The 13,727-nt window shown below is 48.6% G+C and overlaps 1 long non-coding RNA gene across 1 annotated transcript in view; it reads right to left on the bottom strand.

The window, feature by feature from the left end:
• Positions 1 to 386: 386 nt before the first annotated feature.
• The window catches only part of LOC119964163, a 50,368-nt gene continuing 37,027 nt past the window's right edge, over positions 387 to 13,727 (bottom strand). The window contains exon 3 of the long non-coding RNA XR_005460265.1: positions 387 to 497. This is a non-coding gene — a long non-coding RNA (uncharacterized LOC119964163). The remainder of the gene's footprint in view (positions 498 to 13,727) is intronic.

Here is a 13,727-nt window from a genome sequence, read left to right on the forward strand (position 1 = left end):
AGTAGAATATTATAGTCAATCTTTTCTTGTTTAATAAATGTTTTATTCTTTTGTTAAAAGTTCATCAGCTGACTCCCGTGACTCTGTTCAGTAGATGCCATCCATGTATATAAACAAAATATAATAGTTAGAAGCTATCAAACCGAGTTCCACCCTGGGATCTGAATTGTCCACCAGTAACATCAGCTAGGATTGTACCATATAGTAGAAGAAATTCAAATGGGACATAAGCATGTGAAAGCAGTTGAACATTGCTCGACAGGTTAATTAAATTATTGAAAGGAATGGAAATGAACTGCAAGACAGATTGTAAGGAGAATCCATAGACGAGGCAAGATTGGTGATGGCTGCGGATTTTATTTTCAGCTTGAGTTGACACATGTGCTTCCTCCAACAATTATTTTTTTCCTTGGTGGATGAGATGTTCGTCCCGACATCTTGTGCTCACCTTTGGAGCTCTTATCAGAAACTCTATTAAAGAAGATGTCTGGCGTGCCCTGAAGGTATAAAAAAACTATTATGGAGATGATTCTATCATCCTATTGTCAAGCCTGTCACTGTGGGATTAACATGAATTGCAACGTTCTCTCCTTCTCTCTCATTTCAAACATCTTTCAAGAGAAATAAGATTATTTCAACAAAATATCTGATGATTACTGTCAGAAAATTCACTACAGGACATAATTTTGATGAACACTTAACTGATCTGTCAAAATATTAGAGCTAGGCTAGCAAGCTTAGGATCCCATAAACAATTTAATTATACATTTTCCTGAGGAATCAATTGTGTAAATACAAGTGTGTATTTTACTCGCGTACACTGGCTGTACCATGGAGGCTGAAGCATGCAATATGCTTTGTGTCCTTCTATATTCCTGAGGCTACTATGTCTACCTGTTGTCAGTTTGCCAGGCATTTGGCAATGTGAGCAAGGATTCTGCTGGTGCTATCGTCGGAAACCATGGGCAGCATCGAGGAGATTCCCTGCCTAATTTTTTCCAATGAATGGAACGTGAAACTATGCAGTGTCTGATGACAACTGACTAGCATTGTCATTCGATGTATAACTGCTGGAAATTCGGCCTAGTCTGCGACAGGCAGTCAGATAATACAAGGGTAACGTGTATGGTATTATCATAACTATCAGCATTTCAAGGGTTAATGTTATGTCGAGAGATTATGTGATGCTAGACATTATGTAAGGTGTGTTTGCAGGAGATAGCTAGTGAAGGTCATAAGAGCAGTTAATGTGAGAAGGTTAGATTATAATTTATACCAGCAGTGAGATTAGCAGTAGATAAGTGTAGTTAGATGTTATTGTTCAATTATGTATTCTTGAGGACTAAGTGTTGAAACCCAGTTTAGTAGTGTAAATAAAAATCATAGCTTTGTTTAAGTAAAAGCTGTCCTGTGGTCTTCGTGGAACACTACACCAAATATCCGAAACAAACACCACATGGTACCAGAAGTCTATTCCTTTAAAGAAACAGCAATTAGACTAGGTTAAAATAGCATTGGAGATTGAAGAAGCAATCCAGAAGGTACAACTCAGAAAAAATCTATGGTAAAGACTGATCAGAAGATGGAAAGTCTCAAGAAGCCTTACCACTTCAATACATTCGATACACACTGTAAGAAACAGGTGAATGAGACCGATGAGCACTACATCTTTCAGAAAAGGCTGCAGTTAAGTGGAGTCAGTGGATTCCTTAATCACAGCTCTCTAGCTCATAGCGTATAGAGAGGATTACTCACTAAATTCACTTTCGGATACCTTCATGATAGAAGCTATTACAGGCAGCACGGTGGCGTAATGGTAGCACTGCAGTCTCATGGCGCAGAGGTCCCAGGTTTGATCCCGGTTCTGGGTCACTGTCTGTGTGGAGTTTGCACATTCACCCCGTGTTTGCATGGGTTTCGCCCCCACAACCCAATGGTGTGCAGGATTGAACACGCTAAATTGCCCCCTTAATTGGAAAAAATTAATTGGGTATTCTAAATTTATCTTAAAAAATGAGAGAAGCTATCACTAGGATTGATTTACCAAATCGAGAAGAAAGACCAGTGAAGGCACTCTCAAAGATAATAAAGGAGTGGACTGTCTAATTAGAAATAAATGGAGAATTGATTCCATTTAAGATTGATACAATGGGCGCACGAAAATATTATCATGTCCCCAGTTTTAAATTTAGGGCTGCACGGTAGCACAAGTGGATAGCACTGTGGCTTCACTGTGCCAGGGTCCCAGGTTCAATTCCCCGCTGGGTCATTGTGTGGTGAAACCACTGTGTTGTATTGTGCTGCCACAGTATTACGTGTTGTACAGTTTTGCCACTATATTACATGTTGTACGATTTTGGCTCTGCCTGTGGCTCCTCCCCCTAGGGCCTGTGTATATAAGCTGCCGACCTCTCACACTGTCTCATTCTGGGGCATGCTGCCAGCTCTATTTGAAATCAATTAAAGCCACAGTTTAATTCGTTCTGTGTTTTCCGTCTTAATTGATGGCATATCAATTTAATTGACTTACAATAAATGAAAGAGCTGTTTAACATGGATCTGGGCCTCAAACTGGACCCCCTGCAGAAAGACCCCCAATCAGCCGACGCTGATATCATCTTCGCACACTGGCTACGCTGTCTAGAATCTATCCTCAATTCTGCCGCCGTCGCCTTCACCGAGGAGCAGAAGCTGCGAGTCCTCATCTCCCGGGTGAGCCCATGAATTTTTCTCATCTTCCGGGACGCGGCCTCATTTGATGAAACCATTAATGTCTTGAAAGGACGGTATGTGAAATGGTTTAACGGACTGTTTGCCAGCCACCTTCTTGCCACGCGGCGTCAGCGCCCTAGAGAGCCGCTGGCAGAATTTCTGTGCGCTTTGCGGGTGCTCGGCGCAGTCTGAAACTGCGAGGCGGTGTCGGCTACTAAGCACACCGAAATTCTCATCCGGGGCACCTTTGTTGCCGACATTGACTCCCACTGCTTTCGCCAGCACCTGCTAGAGAGGGAGACACACGACCACTGGGAAATGGTGCGGCTTGCTGAATCGCTGGAGGTGGGTGCCTATGCCTCCGACTAAGCGACACCCTCGTGGACATTGGGGACACCGCCATCTTCGACGCTACCTGCCACGTGCGACCCGCGGGGATGTCATCTTCGACGCCACCCGCCACGTGAGACCCGCGGGGGTCGCCATCTTCTACGCCATTTCAGGTCTCTCAGTCTCCCTCTGGCAGGAGGTCCTTCCCAATGCACTCCAAACCATCCGGTCGCTTCTCTGCACCGCTACTAATGTGATCCCCCAAGAGAGGATGTTTGCTTTCCCCAGAAGGTCCACCTCAGGGGTCTCGCTCCCGACCTGGCTAACGATTCCAGGGCCCGTCCTCCTCCGACGACATGTGAGGACTCATAAGTCAGATCCTCTAGTCGAGAAGGGGCTGGTTTAGCTCACAAGGCTAAATCGCTGGCTTTTAAAGCAGACCAAGCAGGCCAGCAGCACGGTTCGATTCCCGTACCAGCCTCCCCGGACAGGCGCCGGAATGTGGCGACTAGGGGCTTTTCACAGTAACTTCATTGAAGCCTACTCGTGACAATAAGCGATTTTCATTTCATTTCATTTTCATTTTTGAAGTCCACAGCCGCACCTTCAACGCCATTTTCGAAGTCCACCGCAGCCTCCCGGAATCCTGGCTCTCCCGTCCGTTAGCTGGCCTCTGCTGCTCTGGACCAGCCCGCCCACTGTCCAAAGCCAGCCCTTCGTCCCGTGGCTGCCTCCATCACCCTAGACCAGTCTCGGCCTCGTCACTTCGCAAAATCTATGATGGCGGTCCAGATCAACGGCCTCGAGACGGCCTGCCTTTTTGACTCTGGGAGCACAGACAGCTTCATACACCTGGACACAGTACGGCACTTCTCCCTTCCCGTTTTACCCACAGCCCAGAGAATCTGCCTGGCCTCTGGGTCGCATACCGTGCAAATCCGTGGGTACTGTGTCGTGACTCTCATGGTACGGGGTGTAGATTTCAAAAATTATAGGCTCTATGTTGTCCCACACCTCTGCGCGGACGTTCTTCTGGGTCTCGACTTCCAGTGCCACCTCCAGAGTATCCTGAAGTTCAATGGACCCCTGCCCCCAATCACCGTCTGTAGCCTCTCGACCCTTAAGGTTACCTCTCCCTCGTTCTTCGACAACCTCACCCCAGACTATAAGCCCGTTGCCACTAAGAGCGGATGATACAGTGCTCGGGACATGACCTTCATTAGGTCGGAGGTTCAGCGGCTCCTGCGGGAAGGGATCATAAAGGCCAGTAACAGCCCCTGGAGAGCTCAAGTGGTGGTCGTCAGGACTGGGGAGAAGCATTGGATGGTCATTGACTCTAGTCAGACCATCAACCGGTACACGCAGCTTGATGCGTACCCCCTTCCCCGCATATCTGACATGGTCAATCAGATTGCACAGTACCGGGTCTTCTCCACCATGGACCTGAAGTCTGCACACCACCAGCTCCCTATCCGCCTGGAGAACCGCCAATACACTTCATTCGAGGCAGCTGGCCGCCTCTACCACTTTCTCCAGGTTCCCTTCGGCATCACCAATGGGGTCTCGGTCTTCCAGCAAGCGATGGACCGAATGGTTGACCACTATGGGCTGTGTGTCACGTTCCCGTATCTAGATAATGTCAACATCTGCGGCCATAATCAGCAGGACCATGATGCTAACCTCAAGAAATTCCTGCACACTGCCCAGCTCTTTAATCTGACACACAATAAGGAGAAATGTGTTGTCCGCACAACCCGACTAGCCATCCTTGGCTACGTCGTGGAAAACGGAGTCCTAGGGCCCGACCCCTACCGTATGCGCCCCCTCCTGCAACTCCCCCTCCCCCACTGCCCCAAGGCCCTGAAGAGGTGCCTGGGGTTCTTTTCGTACTATACCCAGTGGTCCCCAATTATGCGCACAAAGCCAGCCCATTCATCAAATCCACCGTTTTTCCCCTGATGGCTGAAGCTCGCTTGGCCTTCAACCGCATCAAGGCTGATATTGCCAAGGCCACGATGCACCCTGTGGACGAATCCACCAGTTCCAGGTAGAGTGCGATGCGTCTGACTTTGCCCTGGCCGCTACCCTCAACCAGACAGACAGGCCAGTGGCTTTCTTCTCCCGTATGCTCCATGCCTCCGAAATTCGGCACTCCTCCGTCGAAAAGGAAGCCCAAGCCATTGTGGAAGCTGTGCGATATTGGAGGCATTACCTGGCCGGCAGGCGATTCACTCTCCTCACTGACCAACAGTCGGTTGCCTTCGCGTTCAGTGACACACACCGGGGCAAGATCAAGAACGATAAGATATTGAGGTTGAGGATTGAACTCTCCACCTACAACTATGATATCCAGTATCATCCTGGGAAGCTTAATGAGCCCCAGATGCCCTTTCCTGCGGTACTTGTGCCAACGCACAAGTAGACTGACTGCGGCCCACCACAATGACCTCTGTCACCCAGGGGTCATCCGGCTTTTCCATTATATCAAGGCCCGTAACCTGCCTTACTCCATCAAGGAGGTCAGGACCATGACCAGGGTCTGCCAGGTCTGCGTGGAGTGCAAACCACACTTCTATCGGCCAGACAGAGCATGCCTGGTAAAGGCCTCACATCCCTTTGAACGCCTCAACATTAATTTCAAAGGGCCCCTCCCCGCCACTGACCGTAACGTGTACTTCCTCAACATTCTTGACGAGTACTCGCGTTTCCCTTTTGCCATCCCATGCCCAGACCTGACCTCTGCCACAGTCATCAAGGCCCTGAGCAGTGTCTTCACCTTGTTCGGTTTCCCCACTTACATGCATAGTGATTGGGGTTCCTCCTTCAGAGTGATGAGCTGCATCAGTTCCTGCTTAGCAAAGGCATCGCTTCAAACAGGACTACCAGCTACAATCCCCGGGGGAACAGACAGGTGGAGAAGGAGAACATGACGGTCTGGAAGGCCGTCCTTCTTGCCCTACAGTCTAGAGGTCTTCCAGTCTCCCTCTGGCAGGAGGTCCTTCCCAATGCACTCCAAACCATCAGGTCGCTTCTCTGCACCGCTACTAATGTGATCCCCCAAGAGAGGATGTTTGCCTTCCCCAGAAGGTCCACCTCAGGGGTCTCGCTCCCGACCTGGCTAACGATTCCAGGGCCCGTCCTCCTCCAACGACATGTGAAGACTCATAAGTCAGATCCTCTAGACGAGAAGGTCCTTTTCCTCCATGCAAATCCCCAGTATGCCTACATGGCTCACCATGACAGACGGGAGGACACAGTCTCCCTTCGGGATTTGGCACCCGCAGGTTCCTTCGCGACTGTCACTGGCGCTCCCGACTCTATTCCTCCCCTCTCTACTACTACTCAACCCGACCCTATACCCCCTTCCCCCATTGCTGCCCACCGATCAGAGAACACAGAAGCTGTCTGACTCCCACACACGCAGGCCTCAACGCTTCAGCCGACTACAATAGCCACATCACAGCCGGAACTGAGGTGGTCACGGCGGACACTCAAAGCCCCCGTCAGGCTCAATCTCTGACGCAACTTGTTCACTTCACCCCCGCTGGACGTTTTTTTTTAAACAGGGGGTGAATGTGGTGAAACCACTGTTTTGTATTGTGCTGCCACAGTATTACGTGTTGTACAGTATTGCCACTATATTACATGTTGTATGGTTTTGGCTCTGCCTGTGGCTCCTCCCCCTAGGGCCTGTGTATATAAGCTGCCGACCTCTCACACTGCCTCATTCTGGGGCACGCTGCCAGCTCTGTTGTAAGTCAATTAAAGCCATAGTTTAATTCGCTCTGTGTTTTCCGTTTTAATTGATGGCATATCACACTGTCTGTGTGGAGTCTGCACCTTCTCCCCATGTCTGCGTGGGTTTCCTCCGAGTGCTCCGGTTTCCTCCCAAAGACGTGCAGGTTAGGTGAATTGGCCATGATAAATTGCCCTTAGTGACCAAAAAGGCTGGGAGGTGTTATTGGGTTACGGGGATAGGGTGGAAGTGAGGTCGGTGCAGACTCGATGGGCCGAATGGCCTCCTTCAGCACTGTATGTTCTATGTAAATCCTTTGTAAAGCAAGCAATCATAAAGCCTCTGATAAAGCAGTCTACCTGTTGGCTCACAGATTACAACATTAACACGATAGCCACAAAAGAGTCAAGCTGTCTCATCGTGAAGAATGGGAAAATTGAGATACTCATCAACTTTGAGGTGATAGAGGGTGAGAAATTGTCATTGACTGGTGTTGATGCTTGTGATAGATTGCAGCTAGCTGAAAGGATTCACTCAACCAGTATTTCAGATGACCATGATGAAGAGTCCAGGGAAGACTGAGGTAATGTGAATGACCTCTCCAAAGCCACCACTGATGCTGACATATCAGAAAACAGGGCAATCGTTGATGCTGAAACATCGGAACCCGAGTTAGCCTGAAGAGTGGAATCGCAACCTTGTTTAATTTCTGAGATACTACCAGGATCTGATCGCAAACTATAGTCCATAAAAGCCGAAACTGAAAAGGACTTGATGCTCCAGAATGTGAAACAATACCTCAGAGAAGGATGGCCTGCTGGATGAAAATTACCCTTTCGAGATATAAGAAATAACCTGACTACAATTGATGGTGTCCTGCTCAAAGGACACAGGATAGTGATACCTGCTAATTTACGTTTACGGATTCTGAAGCAGATTCATGAGGGTCATCATGGCATCGAAAAATATTGTAGGTGAGCCAGGCAGTCGGTGTATTGGCCGGGAATAAACAGAGGTATCAATCAGTAGGTTCAAGCATGTCCAATTTGTCAGATGCATCAGCCTGCACAGAGCAAAGAAACCATACAACAGATGGAGATTGTGACAAGTCCATGGGACAGAGTGGGCATGGATTTATTCTATTTCCAGGGTCATGGCTACTTGATAGCCATAGACTATTACTCCAACTTTCCAGAGGTGATGTTGTTGAAAGATTCGACTGCCAGAGCTGTGATAAAGGCAACAAAATCAAATTTTGCACGCCATGGGATACGTCTTAATATTGTCTCTGACAGTGGTCCGTGTTTCTCGAGTTGAGAGTGGACACAGTTTGCAGAGCAATATAATTGCAACCATGTGACATCTAGCCCATGTTATCCTCAGTCTAATGGGAAAGCAAAGAAACGAGTAGGGATAATTAAGAAATTATTTCGCAAAGCAGGTGAAGATGGTCAAGACGTGTCATTAGTGTTGTTAGCAACCCCGTTATCGACAGGTCTCTCATCTGCTCAAATGTTGATGCGGAGAAGACTAAGAACCACTTTACCAGAGATCATCAATACAGAAATTGATAATAATAAGAGACGTGAAAGAATCACAACCACAAAAAAGAAGCAATAAGAGGTCTACAATAGACGTACCAAACGTCTGGCTGAACTTCAAGAAGGTGACTTTGTGAGAATTCAGAATCCAGAAGGGGGCTGGCGAAATGTTGTGAAGGTTCTGAAACAAGTAGCACCTATGACCTAGTACAAACAGAACAGGGATCGCTGTTTCATGAGAAACAGATGCGCCTTGCTGCATGTCAAGCACAAGGTTCAGTCTCAACATGAGAAATTTGTATCACGTGACAGCATATTCAAGGACATTGACTTTCTAGATCCGTACTTAGTGCAGATACAAATAGAAAATGTGGCAGAGCAATCCCACACCTTGAACATTCCATTAAGACGTTCTACAAGTAGAAGACAACCTCCAGAGACTGAACTTGTGATTGTATGATGAACCTATACTCATTTAAGTGATGTAATTGGCATTACAAAATACTGTATTGTATGAGAAGAAGATAGTGATAGTTACTAGCTATTAGAAGAAGATAGTGATAGTTACTAGCTATTAGAAGAAGATAGTGATAGTCACTAGCTATTAGAATTACGCCTGTAAGGTCAGGGTTAAAGAAAATATCACAACCACTGTTAGAATAATTTTCTTCGACAAAGAAGAGGGATGTGGTATTATCCTAACTATGAACATTACAAAGGTTAATGTAGTGTTGAGAGTAGCCACTAGAGGAGCTACAGATACAACTATATAAGGCAGTGATGCTGGATTTTAGGCGAGGAGTGTATGCAGGAGATAGCTAGTGAAGGTCATAAGAACAGTTAGTGTGAGAAGGTTAGATTATAGTTTATACCAGTAGTGAGATTAGCAGTAGATGAGTGTATTTAGATGTTATTGCTCAATTATGTATTCGGAAGGGTTAAGTGTCGAAACCCAATTTAGTAGTGTGAATAAAAATCATAGCTTTGTTTAAGTAAAAGCTATACTGTGTTCTTTGTGGAACACTACACCAACCGTCCTAAATAAGCAACTTAAAGAAAACCACATGGTACCAGGCGTGTGTTTCTTTAAAGAAATAACAATTAGATTAGGTTAGAATACCATTGGAGATTGAAGAAGCACCACAGCATGGAATTTATTCACAACGTAGTAAGGTAGATATTTTTAGGAGAGTCAAAAGTAGTTTATTTCCTACTAAAAGCTGGGATATCCAGCAACTAAACAACAGTCCAAGTCTCAGCCAGGACCATCCTGAGATGCCGGCTCCTTCCTGGGCCAGCTTTTATCTTGGGGAATTAACAAGCCCGCAATTGGGCCTCCACCCCTCAGCGGGGGAGCTCGTACTCGATGAGCCCCATGGGGAGATCAATCAGGTATTTCCCCATGGGTCTCCTCATTTTTTAAAGAAATACTTTCAATGGCATTTTCCAATTTTTACAATATAACAGTTTAACAGGCAGATTATTTTGATAGGTGAAGGAGGGGCTGTTGGGTACACATTTGGAAATTAGTGCTGTCAAAAGACAGCATGTGAGTGAGGAACATGAAAAGGTCAAGCATGGAGCAGGACGGCATACCAGCAGTGTAGGAATGAGGAAACTAATGGAAGGTAATATGCTGGCAATATAAAGGCAAGTAGTCACAGAACAATGGCGACTCAATCGAGGTGGATCACAGAAATTGATGGGTAAAGATTATTGCAGGATATCACCAGAGATTTTGGACGAAACAGCTCAATGCTTTAGAAAGAAGATAGGGTGCTGACTAGTCAAAATAAATGGAGGCCTTTTAAAACGGTAGGTTGGGGGTAGGGGAATCACCAGTTGGATTACGGTAGTTTGAATATAGAGTGAACACAGGACACAATTAAAGCACTGAGATGTTAAACTGGTAAAGATCCTGGTTAGATACACGAGGAGTGCTGTGTACAGTATTGACTTCCATGTAAATAAAAGGAGTTATGAAAGTGATTTATGAGAATGATACCAGACTGAGGCAATATACCGATCAGTCAGGAAAGATTGAAATGGCTGGTACTCTCATAAGGCCTGAGGGACAACAGTCCCTCTCGGTGCTGCAGTCACCCAAAGGTCACCCAAGCAAGCCGAGTGTCAATCAATCCCTTTAAGTTACCGCATCTAGGTGGCTGCACAAATAAATGTAAAGGGCTCCGCACTTGAATGAAAAGACCACTTAGAACATGAGAAAATTAGAGGGAATGTTGCTGTGGAAGAACGTAATAGATCTTTCGCTGGAATATTGTGTATAGTTCTGGTTGTCACACCATAGGAAGGATGTGGAAGCATTGGAGGTTGTACAGAAAGGGCTTACAAGAATGGTTCCAGGGATGCGAAACTTCAGTAATCAGGGTAGATTGGAGAGGTTGGGATTGTTCTTCCTGGAGGGAAGAAGGCCGAGAGTAGATTTGATAGAAATGCTCTCCATCATGAAGGAGTTGGATAGAGTAGAGTTGCGGCCTCTTGCGGTGGCTGGATGGGTGCTGTGTGCTGGGGTACAATGGCGGACTCCAGGGAGGGTTGTGTCCGAGCTTCATACTCTTCTGGTTCGACCGGGGACTGGGGGCGCTGGGGGCTGGCCGGCGCGGGTGCACGGAACTGGTGAAGCGAGCTCGTGGGCTCGGGAGCGCGAGGGGGCGGCAGCATGGGGTGCAGGGTGAGGGGTCCTTCTGTGGGGGTAGAGGGGGCGCTGGATCCGGCGGGTGCCAAATCCCAGAGGGATACTGTGTCCTGGCAGCCGTCACGGAACTCGACAAAGGCGTACTGGGGGTTGGAGTGGAGCAGGCGCACCTTCTCAACAAGGGGGTCGGTTTTGTGTGCCCTAACGTGTTTCCTCAGAAGTACCGGGCCCGGTGTCCTCAGCCATGCCGGAAGTGAGACCCCCGTGGTAGTGCCCCTGGAAAAAATGAAGAGCCTCTCGTGAGGGGTCTGATTGGTCGCTGTGCATAAGAGGGACCTAATAGCGTGGAGCGCGTCTGAGAGGACTTCCTGCCACTGGGAGACTTGGAGCTTTCTAAACCGGAGGGTCAGTAGGACGGTCTTCCAGACCGTCACGTTCTCCCTCTCCACCTGCCCGTTCCCCCTGGGGTTGTAGCTGGTAGTCCTGCTCAAGGCAATGCCCTTGTCGAGCAGATACTAACGCAGCTTGTCGCTCATGAAGGACGAACCCCGGTCGCTGTGTACGTAGCTGGGGAAACCAAACTGGGTGAAGATACTATGCAGGGCCCTAATGACTGTGTGGGAGGTCATGTCGGGGCACAGGATAGCAAATGGGAAACGGGAGAACTCATCTACGACGTTTAGAAAGTAAACGTTCTTGTTAGTTGAGGGGAGTGGCCCTTTGAAATCAATCGCGAGGCGTTCAAAGGGCCTAGAAGCCTTGACCAGGTGGGCCCTGTCTGGTCTATAGAGGTTAAGTCTACTGCACGCGAGGGTGAGCTACAGAATCTCGACGCAACTAAACTCGGCCGGTTCATATACTGCAGCGCTAGCGATACTCGATAAGATGTATGTAAGGCCCATTAACGAAGTTTACGCACGCCATGTGTTCACGACTCGCCGCCAGCGGCCTACAGAATCACTCGTCGAATTTTTAAGAGAGCTCAATAATCTATCGAATGACTGTAACTATCAAGCGGTTACCGCGACTGAACATAGAGAACTTGTTGTACGCGATGTTTTTGTAGCGGGCCTCGGGTCTAATTATGTGCGCCAACGACTGCTGGAAAAGGGCCCCCAAGACTTAGAAACAGCTATGGAAATTGCTACCACGATGGAGGTCTCCTTCTGCAGCCTCACCTCGTTCACCTCATTCCCCACGGACCCCGCGACCCAATCAAGGGCCCCCGACCAGCGACTCCCCCAGGCCTGTGCTACGCGGCCGCCCAGCCACCATGCTGCCCCAGCCAGCCACTATGCTTCTCCAGCCAGCCACTATGCTACTCCAGCCTGCCATTTCTGTGGCCAGAATCAGCACCCGCGGCAGCACTGCCCGGCCCGCAACGTGACCGGCAGCAGCTGCGGGCGGAAAGACTGTGCCTCGCAAAAAGGGCCCCAGCTTCCAACTCCCCAGCGGCACAAAGTAATCGCTCCCGCAGGCCCGCGGGCCTGAAACGCTGCGGCCTATGCCCCGACCCCACCCCCTTCCACCACGTGCGATCCATGGGGGCCGCCATCTTGACAAACCTCCACCACGCGGCCGGCCACGTGCGACTCATGGGGGCTGCCATCTTGGACGCCATCTTCCTCGCCGCCCGCCACGTGCGATCCACAGGCCCGACCTGCATCTCCACGCTCGGACAACTCATCGGAAGAGTACCACCTCCCCGGGCGCTCGTCACGCGGCCCGCAACTCGGCGCAGTCACCCTGGATCAATCACGCCTGAAGCATCTGCGAAATTCGATGGCAGAGGTCCAAATCAACAGGTAACAGGCTGGCTATGTAGTAAGTAGATTAAAGTGACGGAACCATCAATTCACGAGGCACGTGCTTTAAGATATGAACAGTGGTTTTAATCTACTTACTACAGAGCCACCCTGTTACCCGTTGAACTCTCGATGAACTGCAGGCTGGCTCTGGACATGGTTATTTATACAGCAGTCTAGGGGGAGGAGTCGTGGGCGGAGCCAAGGGTTGAGCCCGGTACATACTCCTGAGCATTCCCAGAGCTACTCCCCCTAGTGGTCGGATAACGCTACTGCGCTTACAATGGTATTGGTAAATACAGTGAATTACTAAGTTACATTCACCACAGTAACATACACATATTTTTGGACACAAAGGGACAATTTAGCATGGCCAATCCACCCAACCTGCACATCTGTGGACTGTGGGAGGAAACCGGATCACCCGGAGGAATCCCACACAGATGGGGGCAGCACGGTAGCATAAGTGGATAGCATTGTGGCTTCACAGCGCTAGTGTCCCAGGTTCGATTCCCCGATGGGTCACTGTCTGTGCGGAGTCTGCACATTCTCCCTGTGTCTGCGTGGGTTTCCTCCAGGTGCTCCGGTTTTCTCCCACAGTCCAAAGACGTACAGGTTAGGTGGACTGGCAATGATAAATTGCCCTTAGTAACCAAAAAGGTTAGGGGGGTTATTGGATTACGGGGTTACGAGGATGGGGTGGAAGTGAGGGCTTAAGTGGGTCGGTGCAGACTCAATGAGCTAAATGGCCTCCTTCTGCACTGTATGCTCTGTGTTTTGTGACATGGGGAGAATGTGCAAACTCCACACAGACAGTCAACCAAGGGTGGAATTGAACCCGTGTCCCTGGTGCCGTGAGGCAGCAGTGCTAACCATTATGCCACTATGCCGCCCAACATAATACTTGAGAAAAGGAAGCAGTTAACAATATCCGTTAGCCTTGGGGA

The sequence above is a fragment of the Scyliorhinus canicula genome, chromosome 4 (genome assembly GCF_902713615.1).
Source record: "Scyliorhinus canicula chromosome 4, sScyCan1.1, whole genome shotgun sequence".
Classification (NCBI taxonomy): domain Eukaryota; kingdom Metazoa; phylum Chordata; class Chondrichthyes; order Carcharhiniformes; family Scyliorhinidae; genus Scyliorhinus; species Scyliorhinus canicula.